The sequence below is a fragment of the Amblyraja radiata genome, chromosome 32 (assembly GCF_010909765.2).
Source record: "Amblyraja radiata isolate CabotCenter1 chromosome 32, sAmbRad1.1.pri, whole genome shotgun sequence".
In the NCBI taxonomy this organism is placed as follows: domain Eukaryota; kingdom Metazoa; phylum Chordata; class Chondrichthyes; order Rajiformes; family Rajidae; genus Amblyraja; species Amblyraja radiata.
In genome coordinates this window covers 20,966,411-20,990,502 of record NC_045987.1, presented here as the reverse complement: position 1 = coordinate 20,990,502, position 24,092 = coordinate 20,966,411, and the positions used below count along the sequence as shown (strand labels likewise).

Below are 24,092 nucleotides of genomic sequence, written 5' to 3'. Positions count from 1 at the left end.
GTGTCTTTGTTGAACCATTTATACGACAGCATCTATAGTATGCTACAATGGCAGGGATTTCAGGGGCCATTTCAGAGAGCAGTTAAGAGTCAACCTCACTGTTCCCTGCATAGATGCTGCCTGACCTGCTGAGCATCACAGAGTATTGCTGCATTTCCCAGCATGGGACAGATCAAATCCCCTTTAAATTTTGCCCTTCTCACCTTAAAGCTTCGTCCTCTAGAGGTGGCATGGATCACTCTGCCTCAAGGATTCAGATATATTTCATTAATTGTACGGTTTAGTTTAGTTTAGAGTTACCGCACAGAAACAGGCCCTTCGGCCATCTGAGTCCGCACCGACCAGCAGATCCCCCACACATTAACACTACCCTACACACACTAGGGACAATTTTGCATTTACACCAAGCCAATTAACCTACAAACCTGTACGTCTTTGGAGTGTGGAAGGACACCGAAGATCTCGTAGAAAATCGACGCAGGTCACAGGGAGAACGTACAAACTCCATACAAACAAGCACCTGTAATCAGGATCGAACCCAGGTCCTCATTCTTAATAATCTAATTCTACAGAGGGCAAGTAACAGAGGATGAAATACAAACCCGTGTTTATGTCCAAGCGATCACTTTGTATCCCATCCCACTGTGCTCTGTTTATCAACCCGAGTCATTAACCCTTTGAGTGCACAAGAAACTGCAGTTGCTGGGTTCTTGAGCAAAGCACAGAGTGCTGGATTAACTCAGCAGACCAGGCAGCATCTGGAGAGGCAATGGACAGGCTGAAGAAGATCCCGACCCAAGACGTCATCTGTTCATTCCCTCCACAGATGCTGCCTGACTCGCTGAGTTCCTCCAGCACTTTGTGTTTTTAGCTTTGTAGTACAACAGGAATCAGTAGTGTTCAGTCAGTTAACCATTGGGACAATAATAATTGGAGCAGTCCTATCAACAACCCGCATCCGGTACAACACATGAATCAGGAACACGTTGCACAAAAACAAAACACATCATATTTTAAAAGTAAACTCTGTGAGCCTTTATCATAGTCAGACAGAAAATGCGAAGCTCTTTTACACGCAGGGCAGGATGAGGAGAATAAATAAATAGTGGTGCAGCTGGTAGAGCTGCTGCCTCACAGCACCACAGACCAGCTTTGATCCTGACCTCGGGTACTGTCTGTGAGGAGTTTACACGTTCTCCCTGTAACCGCGTGGGTTTCCTCCAGGTGCTCCAATGTCCTCCTGTTAAGATTGTTAAGGGCATGGACACACTAGAGGCAGGAAACATGTTCCCGATGTTGGGGGAGTCCAGAACTAGGGGACCACAGTTTAAGAATAAGGAGTAAGCCATTTAGAACGGAGACGAGGAAACACTTTTTCTCACAGAGAGTGGTGAGTCTGTGGAATTCTCTGCCTCAGAGGGCGGTGGAGGCAGGTTCTCTGGATGCTATCAAGAGAGAGCTAGATAGGGCCCTTAAAAATAGCGGAGTCAGGGGATATGGGGAGAAGGCAGGAACGGGGTACTGATTGGGGATGAACAGCCATGATCACATTGAAAGGCGGTGCTGGCTCGAAGGGCCTAATGGCCTACTCCTGTACCTATTGTCTATTGTCCTCCCACATCCCAAAGACGTGCAGGTTTGTAGCTGTAACTCTTCTGTAAGCTGCCCCTAGTGTGTAGGGAGTCGATGAGTAAATGGGATAACATAGAACTCGTATGAACGGGTGATCGATGGTTGGTGTGGATTCGGTGGGCCGAAGAGCCTGTTTCCATGCTGCGTCTTTCAATAAATCAACATGAATTGCTGGCTCCATGACGACAGTCATTTAGCCCGCAACCTGACAGTTGCTACTTATGTATAGTTTGTATCAGCTCTGTGATAGATCAACGTGTAGCCAATGATCAGAACAGGAGGTTGAAAATAAGTTTAGTTTACAGATACAGCACGGAAACAGGCCCTTCTGCCCACTGCGTCCACACTGACCAGCGATCCCCGCACACTAACACCATCCTACATACTAGGGACAATTTACAACTTTTACCGAAGCCAATTAACCTGCAAACCTGTACGTCTTTGGATTGTGGGAGGAAACCAGAGCACCCGGAGAAAACCCACGTGGTTCAGAGGAAAACGTACAAATTCCGTACAGACGAGCACCCGTAGTCAGGATCTAACTCGGGTCCCTGATGCTGTGAGGCAGCAACTCTACCGCTCCAGCGCGCGACTCCTCCGTTTTTATTTCAGATTTCCAGCGTCTGCAGGTTTCGAGGTTTCCGTTGAACAACAATACGTCGGAGTTGAGAGTGAGCGACGCACTGAACCGCAGGCAGCAAACCATCTCCTGGAAGGCTCTTCCTCACCGCCCAATGCCAGTCGCTGGACTGCAGAGGACGAGGGGCAGGATGAGATTGCCCCACCCTGCTGCCGATAGTCCCGCCAGGCTGTCTTCTTCCATTTCAAAGCAGAACAGTCTGCCATCAACCGCATTTGATCCATCTCCCCCTCAACGCTGCCACTGAAGTTCGGCTTGACAGCTAGCGGCAGCAACTTGGATATGGCATATAAATATTAATAAAAGCAACTTTGAACAGTATACCCACGGGTGGTAGGCAGTACATGATTGCAAAAACTTACAATTAAAATTCACCCGTCTCTAGTTGCTGGCACGCTGCCGTGCTTCTTAAAGCTGTAAATATTTATTCATACAGTCAAGAGCAGTCTGCTCGATCACAGACTGCCTTTGCAAGCAGACATAAACCTGAAGCAATTAACATGGCCCATGTCAGCCAACTGCTACACACCGGCACCTTTAAGGATAATTTAGATATCCAGCAACGCGCCAAGTTTTTTGACTGAAGAAACCAAATGTCTTGCCCGACCAATTTGCACCAAGGCCTGTAAATTAGAAAGCGTTTATGTGTAATTATAGAGAGGGCATGGAAAGTCCCCCACGCAAACAGACCACGGGTGTCGTTCAGCCACAGAGGGACGGGGGTGAAGGCACCATCAATATTGCATCGGTCTCTGCGCTCCTGGGATGATGAAATATTAACTGGCAATTGGTGCTGTGTGTGGGCGATCGCTTGCAAAGAGAGCGCTTAATTCTGTCGTCATTCACACCCCCACACCCAGCCCAGTCCATTACGACAGTTGGGAGACGTGCATTGCAATGACTAGTAACTTTGCAGATGGCACTAAAAATAGACGGCAACACAGACAATGGAGATGGCTACAAAAGATTACAGCAAGCAAGATCGTGATCAGTTGGGAAAGTGGGCCGAGGAGTGGCAAATAGAGTTTAATTCAGATACGTGTGAGGCGTTACTTTTTGGGAAGTCGAACCAGGCCAGGAGCTTCACAGTGAATGATAGGGTCCTGGGAGTGTTGTAGAGTAAAGGGATCTAGGGGGGTTTTAAGAAGGAACTGCAGATGCTGGAAAATCGAAGGTAGACAAAAGGGCTGGAGAAACTCAGCGGGTGCAGCAGCATCTATGGAGCGAAGGAAATAGGCAACGTTTCGGCCCGAAACGTTGCCTATTTCCTTCGCTCCATAGATGCTGCTGCACCCGCTGAGTTTCTCCAGCACTTTTGTCTACCAAAGGGATCTCGGAGTTCAGGTGAATAGGTGGGCAAAGATGGCTTTTGGTATACTGACCATCATCAGTTACAGTATTGAGTACAGAAGCTTCAGATGTTATGTTACAGTTGTACAAGACGTTTGGTAAGGCTGCTTTGGAGTATTGTATTCAGTTTGGTCAGCCTGCAATAGGACAAGATGCCACTAATCTGGAAAGAGTTCACAAGGATGTTGCCAGGACTCGAAGGCCTGAGTTATCGGGATAAGTTTTGCAGGCTAGGACTTTATTCCTTGGAGCACAGGATGCTGAGGAGTGGTTTTACAGAGATGTATGAAATCATGCGGGGATAAAATGCACAGTCGGTTTCCCTAGGGTAGAGGAATCAAGAACCACAGGGCATAGGTTTAAAGTAAAAGAGGAATGATTTAATACAAGCTCGAGGGTGATGACATAGAGGGTGATGTAACAAGCTGCCAGAGGATGTGATTGACACAGGTACAATAATAACATATAAAAGACATTCGGACAGGTACGTGGATAGGAAACCTTTAGAGGGATACTGGCAAAGGGGACCAGCTTGGATGGGGCAACTTGACTAGCATGGATGGGCTGGGCCAGGGGCCCTGTTTCCGTGCTGCATCACTCCATGACTATATTGGTGCCATTCCTTTAATCAAAGTCGAAGAGTCAATTGGTGTCAACCATGGTTCTGTGCAGAGGTCTCTCAACGCAGACCATGGGCCAAGTTTCCAAGAAATCAAAGTTAATGCTGGCAGATATGGCCTAAGCATGTTGGGATGGCACAGTGGCACAGCTGCTGTCTCTCACCACCACTGCCCGGGGTTCAATCCCGACCTCCGGTGCTGTCTGCAAGGAGTTTGCATGTCCTCCTTGTGGCGATCGGGGTTTCCTCCAGATTTTCTCCCTCATCCCAATGACGTGAGCATTAGTAGCGTTATTGGCCCCTTGTGTGTAGATGAGGGGAGACAATAGGGGGTAGTTGATGAGAGTGTGAGGAGAATAAAATGGGTTAGTATATGACGGGTGGTTGGTGGTTGGGCAGATGCGGTGGGCCGAAGGGCCTTTTTCTGTGCTATGCATCTCTGTGACTCATTAGGTTGGTTTGGTCCGAACTGCTGTTCAGAGCAGACTGTCACTCACTTGGCATCGATTGCTTTTATTTCTGGTTATTGGTTTACAACAGATCCATGCCAAACAACTTTACAAGGTGAAGCAACTTGACAAAGCAACTCACCAGGCTCAAGGCAGCAATTCCCGCAGCAGTTCAGAACAGAAGGACGTGTATTCCGTATGCCTGCTCCAACATTCAAGAAGTTCGTGGCAGTCCCAATCAAAGCCTTAATGCTGCACCCAACATACTCCCAACTTGACTTTAGGGGCAACACAGTAGCGCAGCGGTAGAGTTGCTGCCTCACAGCGCACCAGACCTGGGTTCGATCCCGACTATGGGTGCTCTCTGTATGGAGTTTGTACATTCTCCATGTGACCACGTGGGCTTTCTCCAGGTGCTCCCGTCTCCTCCCACTCCAAAGACATACAGGTTTGTAGGTTATTTTGTTTCAGTAAAATGTCCCTAGTGTGTGTAGGATAGAACTAGTGTACATGTGATCGTGGCAGGCACGGACTCTGTGGGCCAAAGGGCCTGTTTCCATGCTGTATCTCCAAACTACACTAGGACAGTGTTCTAAATGTCCGTTTTGGGCTGATTTAGAAACATAGAAAATAGGTGCAGAAGTAGGGCATTCGGCCCTTCGAGCCAGCACCATCATTCAATATGATCATGGCTGATCATCCTAAATCAGTACCCTGTTCCTGCTTTTTTCCCCCCATATCCCTTGATTCCGTTAGCCCTAAGAGATATATCCAACACTCTTGAAAACATCCAGTGAATTGGCCTCCACTGCCTTCTGTCTTTTAAGAACCTTGGAAGGAGTGTGGTGGAGAGTAGTGGGCTGGGGCTCTGGTGAAGGACTGCAGGGCAGAGTGTGGAGCAAAGACCTGAGTGGAGAAGGTTGAGAGTCAGTGAGAGGGTGGGTGTGATGGATCGTGAAGAACAGGCGTGGGGAAGATGAGACGGTTTGAAGAATACGTGGCAAAGGATCTCCCAGTCGCGAACCTTTTTAAGTCCCTCTTCCCATTCCCCCATTGGCCATTCTGTTCTGGGCCTCCTCCATTGACAGAGTGAGAGCACACTCAAACAGGAGGAGCAACACCTCATATCCCTCTTGGGTAGCTTACAACCCAGTGTTATAAACATTGAATTCTCCAGTTCAAGGTAACCAAACCCTATCCCCTTCCTGTTTAAGAAGGAATTGCACATGCTAGAAAATCGAAGGTAGTTGGTCAAAAATGCTGGAGAAACTCAGCGGGTGAGGCAACATCTATGGAGTGAGGGAATAGGTGATTAGCTCCTCCCTCCCTCACTGGTATCCACCTATTACCTGCCAGGCTTTGTCCTGTCTCTCCTCTCATCCAGCCTTCTTCCTCCCCCAAACCCCCCTCCACCAATCTAAAGTAGGGTCTGGACCCCAAACATCACCTCTCCACATTCTCCTGAGATGCTGCCCAACCCACTAAGTTACACCAGCTGTTTGTGTCCTTTCTTTTTAACATGGATGGGTTCATAATAACGCTACACAGAGTCTAGCCTTCTGAGGAAGAGCATAACCAGTGGACCTTTCCATCGGAACAAGCAATTCTGGAGAAGCTGCTTCATCCAAGGAGCAGTGGGAATATGGGATGGGCTGAAAGGAATGGTGTAGCTGCATTTACGGGGAATCCGGATGGGCACAAGGAGGATAAAGGAATGGAAGTTCACACGAGGGAAGACAGGGTGGCATAGAGGCGAAATGGTGGTGACCTGGGTTCCATCCTGACTACGGGCACTGTCTTTATGAAGTTTACACATTCTCCCTGTGACCACGTGGGTTTTCTCCGGGTGCTCCGGTTTCCTCCCACATTCCAAAGACGTGCAGGTTTGTAGGTTAATTGGTTTCTGTAAATTGCCTCTAGTGTGTAGGATAGAACTGGTGTACAGGCGATCGCTGGTCGGTGCGGACTCAGTGGGCCGAAGGGCCTGTTTCCGCGCTGTATCTATGAAATGAACAGGAGGAATCTCAAGTGAAGTGTGAAGGCCAGTGTGATCTGGATGGCCTGCCTCGTGCAATATAACCCGTATAATCCTGCATACCCAATATGTTTTAAACAGAATAATCCTGTGAGGTTAACATCTCGTGAGAAGGATAAGCCTCTGTGTTAGACCAACTCATTGACTGATATGGGGAAACATAGAAACATAGAAACATAGAAAGTAGGTGCGAGAGTAGACCACCAGGTCCGTCGAGCCCGCACCGCCATTCGCTCATGGCTGAACACTAAACAGACACACTTACCCACAAACAGTAGACACAAGACACAGAACACAAGACACTACCCTCCCCTTTATACCGCTATCACCCCTCTCTACCCCAAAAACCTCGTGATCTCCTGGGGGAGGCAAAAAACCGGATAAAAACCCAGGTCCAATTCGGGAAAAAAATCCGGGAAATTCCTCTCCGACCCCAATCTAGGCGATCGACACTTGTCCAGGAGATCACTCAGGTCTTACTATACTAACCATACCTAGGTCCATATCCCTGCCCTCTCCCCGTAGCCCCTTATCCCCTTGGCAGCTAAAAAACCATCTATTTTAGTCTTAAATATATTTAAAGTTTCTGCTTCCACTGCTCCCTGGGGCAGTGAATTCCATAAATTAACCACCCTCTGGGTGAAGAAGTTCTTCCTCATCTCAGTTTTAAAAGAGCCCCCCCTTATTCTGCAACTATGTCCCCTAGTTCTAGTTTCCCCGATCATTGGGAACATCCTCGGTGCATCCACCCGATCAAGGCCCCTCACGATCTTATATGTTTCAATGAGATCGCCTCTCATTCTTCTAAACTCCAAAGAGTAGAGTTCCAGCCTACTTAACCTTTCCTCATATGTCAATCCCCTCATTGCAGGAATTAATCTTGTAAACCTTCGCTGCACTGCCTCCAGGGCTAGTACATCCTTTCTTAAGTATGGACCCCAGAACTGTACACAGTATTCCAAATGTGGTCTCACTAATACTGTGTACAGCTGCAGCAAGACCTCCGTGTTTTTATACTCAATCCCCCTAGCAATAAAGGCCAAAACTCCATTGGCCTTCCTGATTGCTTGCTGCACCTGCATACTAACTTTTAGTGATTCATGTACTAATACCCCTAGATCCCTTTGCGTTGCATTACAACGCAGTTCCTCCTCATTTAGAAAATAACTTGCCCTATCATTTTTTTTCCCAAAGTGAATGACTTCACATTTATTAGTATTAAACTTCATCTGCCAAGTTGTTGCCCACTCACCTAGCTTATCTATATCCTTTTGCAGACTCTTCCTGTTAAGAGAAAGCATTAACGGGGTACTGATTTTGGATGATCAGCCATGATCATATTGAATGGCGGTGCTGGCTCGAAGGGCCGAATGGCCTACTCCTGCACCTATTGTCTATGTTTCTATCCGTTTCTATGAGAGCATGAGATCAATCCAATATACTGTTGGCCTTTAACCCTTCTCATCTCCGTGCATGGTGACTAATTATGGGCTGGCGCTGCCAATGTTAAAGTCCATGCCCCCAAGTACCCACCCCTGCCCTGAGCATGCCGTGAGTGTTGCGTGTACAACAGCAGGTGATGCAAATCTGGGAAGTATTATATTCAAATCCTTTTCCACATTCACACGCTATGCAAAATTTATTGCCCTAGCTCGGTTATTGATGATCTGCCTCTTAATTAGCCCGAGTTCTCCGGGAGTTCTGGTTGGCTGACTCTGAATATATTCAACTGACCGATAGTTAACGAGAGGATTGTTCAAGAAGGGGTTCTTTAGCTTGAGCAAAACGTCAGCAAAATTACAAAAACAAATGAGGTGCAACATCGCAAACAAAGTAGTCATCAAGATCACATCCAGCAGAACTTTACAGCAAAAAATACTCCTGCATCCAACACAGAACATGAAACAGTACAGCTCCTCTAGTATCTTTGGTACAGACTGACAGAAAGTGCTGCAGCAACTCAGCGGGTCAGGCAGCATCTCTGGAGAGAACGAATGGGTGACGTTTCGGGTCGGAACCCTTCTTCAAGGTCTCAACCTGAAACGTCACCTATTCCTTTTCTCCAGAGATGCTGCCTGACCCGCTGAGTTACCCCGGCATTTTATGTGTGTATTCCATGTTAACCGGCATCTGCAGTTCATTCCTACACCCACAACAGTACAACGCTGGAACAGGCCCTTCGGCCCTCCATGCCTGTGCTGAACATGAAGCCAAGACAAACTAATCTCCTCATTCTGCACATAATCCACATGCCTTCATTCCCTGCATATCCATGTGCCTATCTAAAAACCTCTCAGAAACCACTATCGTATCTGCCTTCACCACCACTACCCACCCCCGGCAGTGTGTTCCAGGTACCCACCACTCTTAGAGTAAAAAACTTGCCCCACACATCTACTTTAAACATTACCCCTCTCACCTTAAATCTCTGCCGTCCAGACCTGAATATTTCCAACCTGGATGAAAAGCTTCTGACTGTCTACCCTATCTATGCCTCCCCTATGCTGCAATCAGGCCTTCCCTCAACTTACATTAATATTTGTTCATATTTGAATTGAATTGAATACTTGCCACATGTGACAAGTCATAGTGACGTTCTTTGCTCACATACCCAAGGTATGCAAATAATCGCCCATAAAGGGCACTTACGAAGTTACAAAGTGCTCCCGCGTCAGGTCCCCCTCTGTTCTACCGCCCTCCCCCTCCTCACAGCAGTCTCCCCACGACAGATCCCCATTGATTTTCCCCCTCCTCACGGAGGTCCCCCCACGCCGGGTCCTCCTTTGTTACGTCCCCCGTCAGCGGCGTCCTCACTTCCACGTCCATCGGTCGGCACCATCATCGACTGCCGCATCGACCTCGCCATTATCGCCACCGGGTCCTCTCCAGACGCCTCTGTGGCGCTGACCCAATTAAATATATACATATATAAATATATACATATATTTAATATGTTTATCCATAGAAAGGGGCAGCACAGTGGCACAGCGGTAGTGTTGCTGCCTTACTGCACCAGATATCTGGGTTCAATCCTGACTATGGGTGCTGTCTGTACGGAGTTTGCATGTTCTCTCTGTGACCTCTTGGGTTTTCTCTGGATGATCCGGTTTTCGCCCACACTCCAAAGATGACAGGTTTGTAGGTAATTTGGCTTTGGCAAAAAAAATTAAATTGCCCCTAGTGTGTAGGAAAGTGCTCGGGTCTGGGGTGATCGCTGGTCGGCACGGACTCGGTGGGCCAAAGGGCCTGTTTCCATGCTGTATCTCTAAAGTCCTACTTCCTTCCATGTATTTTGTTAGGAATCGACATTTGAATGATCGTTGTGCTAAAGTAATATTTAATATGTCAAAAATCTTCAACCACGGCAACACACGCAATGGAATGCAATGCTGCGATATTACAGCAGGGACTGAAGCCATTCTGTCCATCACACTCTCCTTGTGGATGACTTCCAGTTACAAATAACAGAGTGAAGTGATGACGTCATCTGGAGACAGTTGTGACAATGGTGCGACATTACAGAAATATTGATAAAAACGGAGCATCTCCCTGCCCCAAGTATCTGAGCCACTCTCTTCAACTCAGCTTCCTCAGTAACTCAAACGCCCAGGAATCTGCAGACACAGCCTGGTACAGCACAGGTACTGACCGTCCCACCAAGTCGGCAGCTTCTATCATCAAAGACCCACACCACCCTGGCCACGCTCTCATGCTACTTCTACCATCCATCGGGAAGAAGGGACAAGAGTCGGAAAACCGAGGCCATCAAATTAAAGAGCAGCATCTACCCAGCAACGGTCAGCCTCTTGAACGCTGCTCCACACAAACCACAACCTCAACTACAATCTACTATGGAATTTGCAAGGCTGTAGTTGCTCGACAGTCCTTGCTTGTGCACTGTTATGCTCTGGTTACCTCATATTAACTCGTCTTAATTTATTACATAATATATTATTGCACAATTATTGTGGTTGCATTAACGGGCCTGTAAAACTGTAGCCAGCAAGAAATTTGTGTTCAGCTGGCGGCAATTAAATGTGACAATTCAACACTCTCGTGCCTTGTGTAGAAAGGAACTGCAGATGCTTGTTTACACCAAAGATAGACACAAAGTGCTGGAGTAACTCAGTCGGTCAGGCAGCATCTCTGGAGAAAAAGAAAAGATGACGTTTCAGGTCAAGACCCTTCTTCAGACTGAAGATGGGTATGAAGAAGGGCCGCGGCCTGAAACGTCACCTTCTCCCCAGAGATGCTGCCCGACCCACTGATTTACTCTTCAGTGTTGATTGCGTTGTGTTTAAGTGAGACTTACTGAAGTTTTCTTTCTACGCATCATGGTTTTGAGAATTTATCCAGCAAGCCAAGTGTAAATTTGCAATTTATCTAAAACTATTGGGCAGACCATACCAATTCTGATTGACTCTTGGAAGTTAGCAGAGATGTGGCAGACCCAAGTACCAAGTACTCAAGCACAGTCAACAATCAAGAACTTGACCCAGGCTTTGTAGTGGCCCATCCTAACATTCAAATACAATCCACAATCATCATCTGAACAAAATCGTCATCTATTCCTTTTCTCCAGAGATGCTGCCTGACCTGCTGAGTTACTCCAGCATTTTGTGTCTATCTTCGGTATCAACCAGCATCTGCAGTTCCTTCCTATCCATCTTTGTTTCTTTTTGATGTTGACAATTCAGCCAAAGACTATCCTCTGTGGTAGGAATGCCTCTCCATTCCCTCCACAGATGCTGCCTGACCCGCTGAGTTCCTCCAGCACTTTGCGTTTTTCTCACGATTCCAGCATCTGCAGTTCCTTGCATCTCTAAAGATTATCCTCCCATTGTTGTGTGCCGCTCATTCTCACCCCCCACCCCAATCAATCACTCCGCAGTGCAGAAGATCGCACCCTGGCCACTCCCTCCTCTCCCCTCTCCCAAGGCAAGAGATACAGAAATGTGAAATCGCACACCTCCAGATTCAGGGACAGTTTCTTCCCAGGAATTATCCGGCAACTTAACCATCCTACCACAACCATAGAACAGTCCTGAACTACTATCTACCTCATTGGGGACACTCGGACTGCCCTTGATCAGACTTCACTGGCTTTACTTGCACTAAACGTTATTCCTTTATCATGTATCTATACAGTGTAAATGGCTCAATCGTAATCATGCATTGTCTTTCTGCCGACTGGATAGCACGCAGCAAAAACCTTTTCACTGTACCTCGGTACATGTGACAATAAAGTGAAACTGAGAAGAGCTCTTACCTCAAGGAATTCCCTCCCCCCCCACCGTTGACCAAGCGAGGGGGGAAGCCGCTAAATCTCCTCCGGACCCTCTTCACCTCAGGGACACATCCCAAGCTCCGAACACGCGGGCGATGGCACCAACCGTGATAGTTCTACCCCCTCTCTCTTTGTAACGGGGTGGGGGGGGGGGGTTAGTCAGCTGCTGGTGGCTACAGTTCCACAGGACAAACTCTCAACCCCTCCTGCCTTTTGATGGCACAAATAAAGTGTTTACAGCGAGCACTGTTGACGGTCGTCACAAGGCACACACACACACACACACACGCACATGGTTCCTGTTACACTGCGCTGGAACCCCGGCCGACAGCTGGTGCGACAACATGCCCGGGCTCTGCAATCATTGCTGTGGTTCACTGGCAATTATCCCTGCTGCCCAAGCACCAAGTCATTATTCAAGTCAAATCACCGCTCACCTCTTAAGGCTCGTCCCGCAAGCAGAACTATTCAAAAGCGGAGCTTGGCTGAGGATGATGTATTGTTGGCACCTCACAGTGACTAACGTTGCTTCTCTGAACAGCCTTCAGCAGGAATGCATGAATAATCTCATGGAATTTGCCGTTTCGAAAAGAATCCAACTCGTGAAAACATTAAGAAGCAAACGCTCAACATTTCTAACTCTGCTGAAATCATTGCCCTAGCTTATGCTGCACAAAGTTCACAAAAGCAATGTCCTAAACAAATCAGTCTCAGGGACAGAATTAGGCCATTCGGCCCATCGGGTCTACTCCGCCATTCCATCATGGCTGGTCTATCTTTCCCTTGCAACCCCGTTCTCCTATCTTCAGCCCGTAGCTTTTGCGGTTTGCCTTTACATACGACACAGAACAGGAGCAGACCCTCTGGCCCACAATGTCCATGCCCAACCTGATGCCAAGTTAAAGTAATTCCCTCTGCCTGCAGGTGCTCCATTTCAATGCCCTGCCCCATACCCACGTGCCTATCTAAAAGCCTCTAAAACTGCACTGTCTCATCAGCCACCACCATCCCTGGCAGCACATTCCTGGCACCCACCACCCTCTCTCTCTAACAAACCTGACCCACAAATCTCCTTTAACCTTTGCCCCTCTCATCTTAAAGCAATGGCCTCCAGTCTTTGACATCTTCACCCTGGAGAAAAGTTTCTGACTGTCTACCCTATCTATGCCCCTCATCATTTGATGTACTTCTGTCAGGTCTCCGTTCTGCCTCTGATGCTCGAGAGAAAACAATTCAAGCCTGTCCAACCTCTCCCAATAGTAAATACCCTCCAATCTAGGCAGCATTCTGGTAACCTCTCCCAACCCGCCACATACTTCTTGTAATGGGGCAACCCAAACTGCACACAAGGGTGGCAGGGAGGCGCAGCGGTAGAGTTCCTCCCTTACAGTGCCTGAGACCCGGGTGCGATCCTGACTACGGGTAAAGTCTGTGTGGCGTTTGTACGTTTTCCCTGTGACCGTGTGGGTTTTCTCCAGGGGCTCGGGTTTCCTCCCACACTCCAATGACGTACAGGTTTGTAGGTTAATTGGCTTTGATTAAATTATAAAATTGCCCCTAGTGTGTAGGATAGTGCTCGCATACAGGGATCGCTGGTCGGCATGGACTCGGTGGGCCGAAGGGCCTGTTTCCGCGCTGTATCTCTCAACTAAACTAAACGCAGCCTGACCAAAGCCTAAAGGGCCTGTCCCACTCGGCGATTTTTTCAGCAACTGCCGGCGTCATTGACTGACGTATCAGGGTCGCCAAAAGATTTTGAACACTTCAAAATCCAGCAACGTAAAAAAAAATGTTGCGACACTTGAGGAAACGCCGCGCATCAAAACATCATCATGCGCTTCGCGCCACGTCACCGCCGCAGCTTTTTCGATGACCTGATTCGTCAGTCAATGATGCCGGCAGTCGCCGAAAAAATCGCCAAGTGGGACAGGTCCTTAATAGAGCTGCATCATAGCCTCCTGACTCTTAAATTCAATGCCTCAATCAATGAAGGCAGGAGCACCATTATTTAACACAATGGAATCAATAGATAATAACCTTATAATTTCCCATTCAATAATCAATTGAAATGGTGAGGGTACTGTCAGGTGAATGGCTTGGAAATGGGTTCCTGTTCAACATTGTGACAATTGTAATCAAAGCAATTTTCCAGATCTGAATCAGACTGGAGCTGTCAGGATACGGAGGAGCTGAGGAGTCGTGGAGAATCTAGAAATCAGAGCCAGAGTTTCAGAAGTGAAACAATTCAGTGGGTCAGACAGCATCTGTGGAGGAAATGGACAGGCAATGTTCCAAGCCCGGATACTTCTTCACTTTGGGATTAGACTTTAGAGATACTTAGCGGGGAAACAGGCCCTTTGGCGCACCGAGTCCACGCCGATCACTGATCACTAGTACACCAGCACTATCCCATACACTAGGGGCAATTTACAGAGGCCAATTAACCTTTACACCTGTAGATCTTTTGGGAAAATTGGAGGAAATCGGGGCACCTTGAGAAAACCCACATGGTCCCAGGGAGAATGTAAAGAGTTTGTACAGACATCACCCCTGGTCATGATCAATAGACAATAGGATCAATATACAAGAATAAGGAGTAAGCTATTCGGCCCTTCGAGCCATTCACTGTGATCATGGCAGATCATCCACAATCAGTACCCCATTCCTGCCTTCTCCCCATATCCCTTGTCTCCGCTATCTTTAAGAGCTCTATCTAACTCTCTCTTGAAAGCTTCCAGAGAATTGGCCTCCACTGCCTTCTGAGGCAGAGAATTCCACAGATTCACAACTCTCTGGGTGAAAACGTTTTTCCTCATCTCCGATCTAAATGGCTTACCCCTTATTCTTAAACTGTGGCCACTGGTTCTGGACTCCCCCAACATCGGGAATATGTTTCCTGCCTCTAGCGTGTCCAAGCCCTTAATAATCTTTAATATTTTCAATAAGATATCCTCTCATCCTTCTAAATTCCAGTGTATACAAGCATAGTCACTACATTCTTTCAACATATGACAGTCCCGCCATCCCGGGAATTAACCTTGTGAACCTAGGCTGCACTCCTTCAATAGTAAGAATGTCCTTCCTCAAATTTGGAGACCAAAACTGCACACAATATTCCAGGTGTGGTCTCATTAGGGCCCTGTACAACTGCAGAAGGACCTCTTTGCTCTGATTCTCAACTTCTCTTATTATGAAGGCCAACATGCCATTAGCTTTCTTCACTGCCTGCTGTTCCTGCATGCTTACTTTCAGTGACTTATGTACAAGGACACCCAGATCTCGTTGTATTCCCCCTTTTCCTAACTTGACAACATTCAAATAATAATCTGCCTTCCTATTCTTGCCACCAAAGTGGAGAACCTCACATTTATCCACATTAAACTGCATCTGCCCACTCACCCAACCTGTCCAAGTCACCCTGCATTCTCATAGCATCCTCCTCACAGTTCACACTGCCACCCAGCTTTGTGTCAATTGCTAATTTGCTAATGTTACTTTTAATCCCTTCATCTAAATCATTAATGAACATTGTAAATAGCTGCGGTCCCAGCACCGAGCCTTGCGGTACCCCACTAGTCACTGCCTGCCATTCTGAAAGGGACCCGTTAATCCCTACTCTTTGTTTCCTGTCTGTCAACCAATTTTCTATCCATTTGAGTACCCTACCCCCAATACCATGTGCTTTAATTTTGCCCACTAATCTCTTACGTGGTACCTTATCAAAGGCTTTCTGAAAGTCCAGGTACACTACATCCACTGGTTCTCCCTTGACCATTTTCCTAGTTACATCCTCAAGAAATTCCAGAAGAGTAGTCAAGCATGATTTCCCCTTCGTAAATCTGCTATCCAAATGTGCCACTATTTCATCTTTTATAATTGACCTCAGCATCTTCCCCACCACCGATGTCAGGCTAACTGGTCTATAATTCCGTTTTCCCTCTCCCTACTTTCTTAAAAAAATCATAAGCTATCCTCCAATCCACAGGAACTGATCCTGAATCTATAGAACATTGGAAAATGATCACCAATACATCCAGGATTTCCAGAGCCACTTCTTTCAGTACCCTGGGATGCAGACCATCAGGCCCTGGGGATTTATCAGCCTTCAGTCCCATCAGTCTACCCACTACTTCCTAACTAATGTGAATTTCCTTCAGTTCCTCCAACATCCTAGGTCCTCTGGCCACTAGTATATCTGGGAGATTGTTTGTGTCTTCCTTAGTGAAGGCAGATCCAAAGTACCTGTTCAACTCCTCCGCCATTTCCTTGTTCCCCATAATAAATTCACCTGTGTCTGTCTTCAAGGATCCACATTTGTATTAACTAATTTTTTCCTCTTCACATACCTAAAGAAGCTTTTACTATCCTCCTTTATATTCTTGGCTAGCTTACCTTCATACCTCATCTTTTCTCCCCGTATTGCCTTTTTAGGTATCTTCTGTTGCTCTTTAAAAGTTTCCCAATCCTCTGGATTTGACTTCCCTACTGTCCTTGACTTCCCTTGTCAGCCACAGTCGCCTCTTACTCCCCTTAGAATCTTTCTTCCTCTTTGGAATGAACTGATCCAGCACCTTCTGTATACAGAAACACCTGCCATTGTTGTTCCACTGTCATCCCTGCTAGGGTCTCTTTCCAGTCAACTTTGGCCAGCTCCTCCTTCATGCCTCCATAACCCCCTTTGCTCAACTGTAATACTGACACTTCCGATTTTATCTTCTCCCTCTCAAATTGTAGATTAAAATTTATCATATTATGGTCACTACCTCCTAATGGCTCCTTTACGTTGAGTTCCCTTATCAAATCCGGTTCATTACACAACACTGAATCCAGAATTGCCTTCTCCCTTGTAGGCTCCAGTACAAGCTGCTCTAAGAATCCATCTCGGAGGCACTCCACAAACTCCCTTTCTTGGGATCCAGTACCAACCTGATTTTCCCAACCTGCACGTTGAAATCTCCAATAACCACCATAGCATTACCTTTGCGACATGCCAATTTTAACTCTTGATTCAACTTGCACCCTATATCCAGGCTACTGTTTGGGGGCCTGTAGATAACTCCCATTAGGGTATTTTTACCCTTACAATTCCTCAGTTCAATCCACAATGACTCTACATCTCCTGATTGTATGTCACCCCTAGCAAGGGACTGAATTTCATTCCTTACAAACAGAGTTACACCACCCCCTCTGCCCACCTGTCTGTCTTTTCGATAGGACATATACCCCTGAATATTCAGTCCCAGCCCAGGTCTTCTTGCAGCCATATCTCTGTAATTCCCACAAAATCATTCTTGCCAATTTCTAACTGAGCCTCAAGCTCATCCACTTTATTTCTTATACTTCGCATATTCATAAACAACACTTTAACTTCGGTATTCACCTCCCCTCTCACACCGCTCACTATTGGCCTTGACCTTACTCTCTTATCCCTTCTCGGACTTTCCTTCCCATTAATTCGGGAGTCTTTTGTAACTTTTGCTCTACTCACTTCCCCTTTAACTCCATCTATATACTGCCAATTTGTCAACCCCTCCCCCCTGCTATTTAGTTTAAACCCACACGTGTAGCACTAGCAAATCTGCCTGCCAGAATGTTGGTCCCCCTCCAGTTAAGGTGTAACCTGTCCATTTTGTACAGGTCACCCCTACCCCAGAAGAGATCCCAGTGGTCTATAAATCTAATTCCCTGCTCCCTGCACCAGCCCCCCAGCCACACATTCAGATCCCCTATCTCCCTGTTCCTGCCCTCACCAGCATGAGGTACAGGAAGCAATTCAGAGATAACCACCCTGGAGGTCCTGCTTTTCAGTCTGCTTCCTAACTCTCTAAACTCACATTGCAGAACCTCCTTCCTCTTCTTCCTGACGTTGTTAGTGCCCACGTGCACAACTACTGCCGGCTGTTCAACTTCCATCTCGAGGATGTTTTGAAGTCGGTCCATGACATCCTGAACCCTGGCACCAGGGAATCCACAGACCATGCTCGAGTCTCGCCTGCCGCCATAGAATCTCCTGTCCGCACCTTGGACAATGGAATCACCCACCACTATGACTCTGCCCGACGTCGGTCACGCCGGTCGAGTCTCATCGCTAGGGTTGGAGCCACCGACCTGTCCGCCGCTTGTACTGGAAGCCTCGTCTGCCCCGACAGCTCCCAAGAGGGTGTACCTGTTTTCATTAGGCACAGCCACCAGGGTCTCCTGCACTCCACGATTACTCCCCTTCCTCACAGTCACCCAACTTCGCTCTTCCTGTATCCTTGGTGTGACAACCTCACTGTAGGTTCCGTCCAGGAAACTCTCATTTTCCCGGACGGCCCTGAGGTCATCCAGCTGCTTCTCCAGTTCCCCAACACGCACGTTCATTCAGGAGCTGCACCTGGACACAATTTCTGCAGGTGTAGTTTCCAGAAGCTCCAGCGGAGTCCCTGAATTCCCACATCCTGCAGGAAACACACTGTACCAACTTGCCTGCCGTTTCTTCAGTGGACAAAAATCACAAATTTCGATCAAGTGTTGCCTCCTTGCCTTAGCCTCTTCACCGAAGACTCTCATGCCAAAGACTCACACTTTACTCACAAAAGCACTTCACCTCAACAAGGCCGCTCCTCTACAGCTGCACTTCTTTATCTGTTACCTAATCAACTACTTTCGGGCTAATTTGTAAATTACGCAAACCTGGGCCTTTGGCGCTCTTTTTAAATCTTCTTTCCCTCGGACTCACCTACTTCCAGCCAATACTAGCTCTCGCTGCTTCTGGCTGCTGCTTCTCTCCGACCTTCACGGAAAACGTGAAAACGATCGAACCCGGGTCTCTGGCGCTGTAAGGCAGCAACTCTATCACTTACACCACTGCGCCGCCCCTTGATTGATCCCTACTGGAAATATCACTTGTCCATTTCCCTCCACAGATGCTGCCTAACCTGCTGTGTTTCTCCAACACTTGGTGTTTTGCTCAAGATTCCAACACCTGCAGTTCCTTGTGTCACCTTTTCAGGAGTGAAGTTGAGAACCGCCCCTATACAAGGGTGAGAGAGGATTTCAAGCAGGAATTGTTAAATGAATATCTGAGGTTGTTAACATTTTGTTAACCAGAAGGAATACAGGGCCTCTCCTTCCTTTCCTTAGAACACTTTTAATTTTAGTTTGGTTTAGGGATTCAGTGTGGAAACAGGCTCTTCGGCCCATCGAGTCCACGCTGACCAATGATCACCCGTTCACAACAGTTTTACGTTGTCCCACTTTCGCATCTTACACACATGACACAAGGGGCAATTTACAGAAGCCAATTAACCTGCAAACCCACAGGTTTAGTCTGTTTATCGGTTGTGAAACTTTTCCTTTGATAACAGTTAGCTTGACTATAAAAGAGGCTTTTAGATAGGCATATGGATATTTTGTGTTTAATTTAAAGATATAGCAAGGAAACCAGCCCTTCAGCCTACTGGGTCCACGCCATCCATCGATCACCTATCCACACTAGTTCTATATTATCCCTCTTTTGCATCCACTCCCTACACATTAGGGGCAATTTACAGTGGCCGATTCATTCACAAACCCACACATCTTGTGCGATGTGAAAGGAAACCAGAGTACCCAGAGGAAATCCACGCAGTCACAGGGAGAATGTGCAAACTCCACACAGACAGCACCCGAGGTCAGGTCGAACCTGGGTACAAGCATAAGCATTTAACCCACGGGGCCATCGAGCCCTTGCACTGGCCCCATTGTTAAACAAGACCATGGCTGATCAGACTGTGGCCTTAACTCTGCAGTCCCCTCCAGCCACAGTAACCTTTAACCTCCTTGCTTAACAACAATCATCGACATCGGCCTTTAAGAATATTTAAAGCCTGCGCTTTTGTCGTCTTCTGAATCCCAAAGTCTCATTACCCCTCATGGTTTCTGTGCGTTAACCCGGCCTAGTCAGGAGAAACAAGTCGAGAAACCTGGAATGAAACTTACTTGGCACGGATTATCACAAGGTTTCTAGTGATGTGGTGACACCGTCGGCTGCAGGGAGAAGAAACTGGACCCTGAGCTAAAATTAGATCCTTATGAATTAGGCCCTCACTGTAAACAAATGCTTTGCTTAGAAGCAATAAAGTTAAACATCCATGCGAATATATTTATTTAAAAGTCCAAACTCAGGGCGGCATAGTGGCGCAGTGGTAGAGTCGCTGTCTCACAGCGCCATAGAGCCGGGTTCGATCCTGATTGTGGTCTGTGGGTCAGGAGGTCAAGGATCCAGTTGCAGAGGGGAATGCTGGCTCCAAGTTCCACGAGTTTGGATGGAATAACGGTTTTGAAAGCAGCGGTCGAGATGCTGCCTCACAGCGCCAGAGGCCCGGGTTCAATCCTGACTGCGGGTTTAGTTTAGTTGTCATGTGTACCGAGGCACAGTAAAAGCTTTTAGTTGCGCCCTATGCAGCCAGAGAGAGGAGAGGGGAGAAGAGGGAGTGACCGAGTTGGCGGAAACTTTTTCTAATCTTTTAGTTCGACGGAGATGCGATTTTTTTCCGTATCGTATCTCCACCTGCACTGCGGCCTAACATCGAGGAGTTGGCGGCCTTTGCTGGTGACCGATTTCGTGAGCTTCGTGAGAAATCATGAGATTTCGGGATTCTGCGGACTTAACATCACGGAGCCCGCGATCCCATTGCCAGGGATCGACCTCGAGCTCCAACCGTGGGTGCCTGCGGACTTAAACACCGTGGAGATCGCAGTCTCTGGTTAGAGGCCGACTTTCGGGAGTTCCAAGCAGCAGGAGCCCCGACGCGGGAGCTTTGATCGCCCCGACCGTGGGAGAAAAAAAAAAGAGGGACAAGTTTGGACTTTATTGCCTTCCATCACAGCGAGGAACATGGGGGAATCCACTGTGGTGGATGTTTATGTTAACCTTTATGTAGTTGTGTGTCTCGCTGATTTTTTTTTAGTATAGCTGTATGGTAATTTGAATTTCACTGCACCTTAATTGGTACATGTGACAATAAATTCACGTTGACCTTGAACCTCCTTTGTCTTGCTGACCGTACAGAAGAAGTTATTGTCGTGGCAACAGAATATGAGGTTCTCAATCTCCTTCCTGTACTCCGTCTCGTCATCATTTGATATTCGGCCCACAATGGTGGTGTCGTCTGCAAATTTGTAAATTGAGTTGGATTGGTCTTTGGCTGCACAGCCGAGTGTATTTGGCCGAGTGTATAAGGAGTCTAGCAGGGGGCCGGGAATGTGTAGGAAAGAACTGCAGATGCTGGTTTAAACCAAAGATAGGCACAAAATGCTGGAGTAGCTCAGCGGGACAGGCAACATCTTTGGACAGAAGGAATGGGTGACGTTTCTGAAGAAGAGTCTCGACCCGAAAAGTCACCCGAGATGCTGCCTGCCCGGCTGAGTTACTCCAGATTTTTGTGTCCATCAGGGGGCTGAGAACGCATCCTTGTGGGGCACCAGTGTTGAGGATTATCGCAGAGGATGATTTGTCACCGATTCACACTGATTGTGGTCTGTTGGTCAGGGAGTCAAGGGTCCAGTTGCAGAAGGGAATGCTGACTCCAAGTTTCATGAGTTTGGAGATGTGCTTTGATGGGATAATGGTATTGAAAGCAGAGCTGTAGTATATGTATAGGAGTCTGACATTAACCAGGTGACCCAGGGATGAGTGTGGGTCAGGGAGATTACATCAGCCACGGACCAGTTGTGACGGTAGGTGAACTGCAATGGGTCAAGGCCGCTGGGTAGGCTGGATTTAACGTGTTCCATAACCAATCGGTCGAAGCACTTCATGTCAATGTCAAGCCCACTGGACGGGAGTCATGAAGGCATGAGATCTTGCTTTTCTTTGGCACGGGTATGATAGTGGCAGCGTTAGCTAGCATTAATAGTACAAAGTCAATGGCTGTAGTACAACCAAAAACAAGGTCCATAGAAGTCCAAAGGTGGCCCAGCAGTAGAGTTGCTGCCTTACAGCGCCGGAGACCCGGGTTCGATCCTGGTATGGAGTTTGTACGTTCTTCCCCATGACCGCGTGGGTTTTCTCCGAGATCTTCCCACACTCCAAAGACGTACAGGTTTGTAGGTTAATTGGCTTCGGTAAAAAGTGTCCCTAGTGTGTGTAGGATAGCCTTAGTCTATGGAGATCGCTGGTCGGCGCGGACTCGGTGGGCCGAAGGGCCTGTTTCTAAACTAAACTAAGTAGCTGAGGAAGGAATTCCAATGCCCTCACCCAGTGTGGCCTTCATGGTACTCCAGATGCACCAATGTGGTGACCTTAAGCACCCTCTACAACGGGCCAGAGAACCATGGAGCAATGAGTAAACAGCGGTCCTGTCAGCCACACCCATCCCCCACAAACAGAACGGTTGCAGATGTTTACAAGGCCAGCCTTTAATCAATTTAAATCTTCACTGCTATTGGGGCACAAACTTTTCAGTGTCAGTGTGTTTCACTTGGAAGCCAAATTCTGTTGATAAACTAGGAATTAAAAGCATCTGCAAACTGCTGTAACTCCCGTATCACAAGCAGGAATGTAGGAGCCTCCCAGCTTCAGCATAAAAGATAAAAGGTGGACTTATACTTAAACCGTTCCCTTCTGATACAGATAGACTTGCTACGGCCTTTGTGCCTCTCCTGTAGTTTAGTTTAGTGATACAGCACGGACACCAGGTCCACCGAGTCCACACCGACCAGCGATCCCCGCACATTAACACTACCCTACACACACACTAGGGACAATTTTACATTAATACCAAGCCAATTAGCCTACACACCTGTACGTCATTGGAGTGTGAGAAGAAACCGAAGATCTCGGGGAAACCCCACGCAGGTCACGGGGAGAACGTACAAACTCCGTACAGACAAGCACCCAGATCAAACCCGAGTCTCTGGTGCTGTAAGGCACCAACTCCACTGCAAGGCCGCCGTGCCACGTATTACTTCAGTCTTCGAAATAGTGGGTCACTATTAGGCCCCCCTCTCTCACAGCAAGTTCCTGGGACTAAGTATCGCCAACAACTTGTCCAGACCACAGAGTCGCCCTTGTCATGAAAGCACCCATTCCTTCTCTCCAGAGATGCTGCCTGTCCCGCTGAGTTACGCCAGCATTTTGAGTCTATCTTTGATTGCAATCATGTGTAGTCTTTCCACTGACTGGATCGCATGCAAATACGCAACAAAAAAGCTTTTCGCTGTACCTCGGTGCAGGTGATAATAAGCCTAACTAAACCTAGCACTGCTCCGGCAAGGTTGAAGGAACTCCAGTAATGGAAGCTGCTGGCAGCAATGCTTTTCTCGCAGACAGATAAACACACCCCTCCCCCAAACTTGGGTCAATTTTGGATGTGACAAGCATTGGAAAGTCTCCAGTCTGTCTAACCACTCTGCCAGCTGTAGACTCGGTGCGAGGAAATGAAGATCGAGATAGCAGAAGTATAATCATCCCAGTAAAAATAACCACACAATCTCGGGCTAACTCAATTCACCACTAAATACCTGCACCAAGCCCATTTTTCTGAAGGAAAATATGTTTACACTTAGCATAAAATATCATTGATCTAAATTTGCATTAAAAGAGAACAGAGAACAGCGACACATAACTGTAAATATCTGAAGGAAAAGGTGGCAGACTGGCACAGTGGTAGAGTTGCTGCCTCACAACGCCAACAACCCAGGTTTGATCAGTAAGGCAGGTGCTGCATGTATGGAGTTAGTGCATTCTCCCTGTGACTGTGTGGGTTTTACACAGTTTACACAGTCCAAAGAATTCCACCCTCTGACTATAGAAATTCCTCTTTGTCTGCTTCCTAAAGGATCATCCCTTAATTCTGAGGCTGTGACCTCTAGTCTTAGACTCTCTCACTAGAGTGGAAATATCTAGGGGAGGTTTGGGGAGAGCAGAGGAATGTAAAAAAATATGTTGCAAGTATTTCGCTGGCCGGAGTGCATCTCCATTGAGAGGGCAGGTCACAGGAAAAGGGGGACACCGTGGTACAGCAGTAAAGTTGCTGCCTTGCAGCGACAGAGACCCGGGTTCAATCCTGACTACGGGTGCTGTTTGTACACAGTATGTACGTTCTCCCTGTGAC

The 24,092-nt window shown here is 47.4% G+C and overlaps 1 protein-coding gene across 2 annotated transcripts in view; it reads right to left on the bottom strand.

Moving 5' to 3' along the window:
• nek6 (NIMA related kinase 6) overlaps nucleotides 1-24,092 on the bottom strand; it is a 114,240-nt gene that overhangs the window by 83,027 nt on the left and 7,121 nt on the right. The window contains exon 1 of one of the 2 annotated variants that reach the window (XM_033048751.1): nucleotides 12,450-12,509. The exons of the other annotated variant lie outside the window; for it this stretch is intronic. The gene's annotated coding sequence lies outside the window, so the exon portion shown is untranslated. Of the gene's footprint in view, nucleotides 1-12,449; nucleotides 12,510-24,092 lie in introns of those variants that run through there. 2 annotated transcript variants of the gene reach the window in all.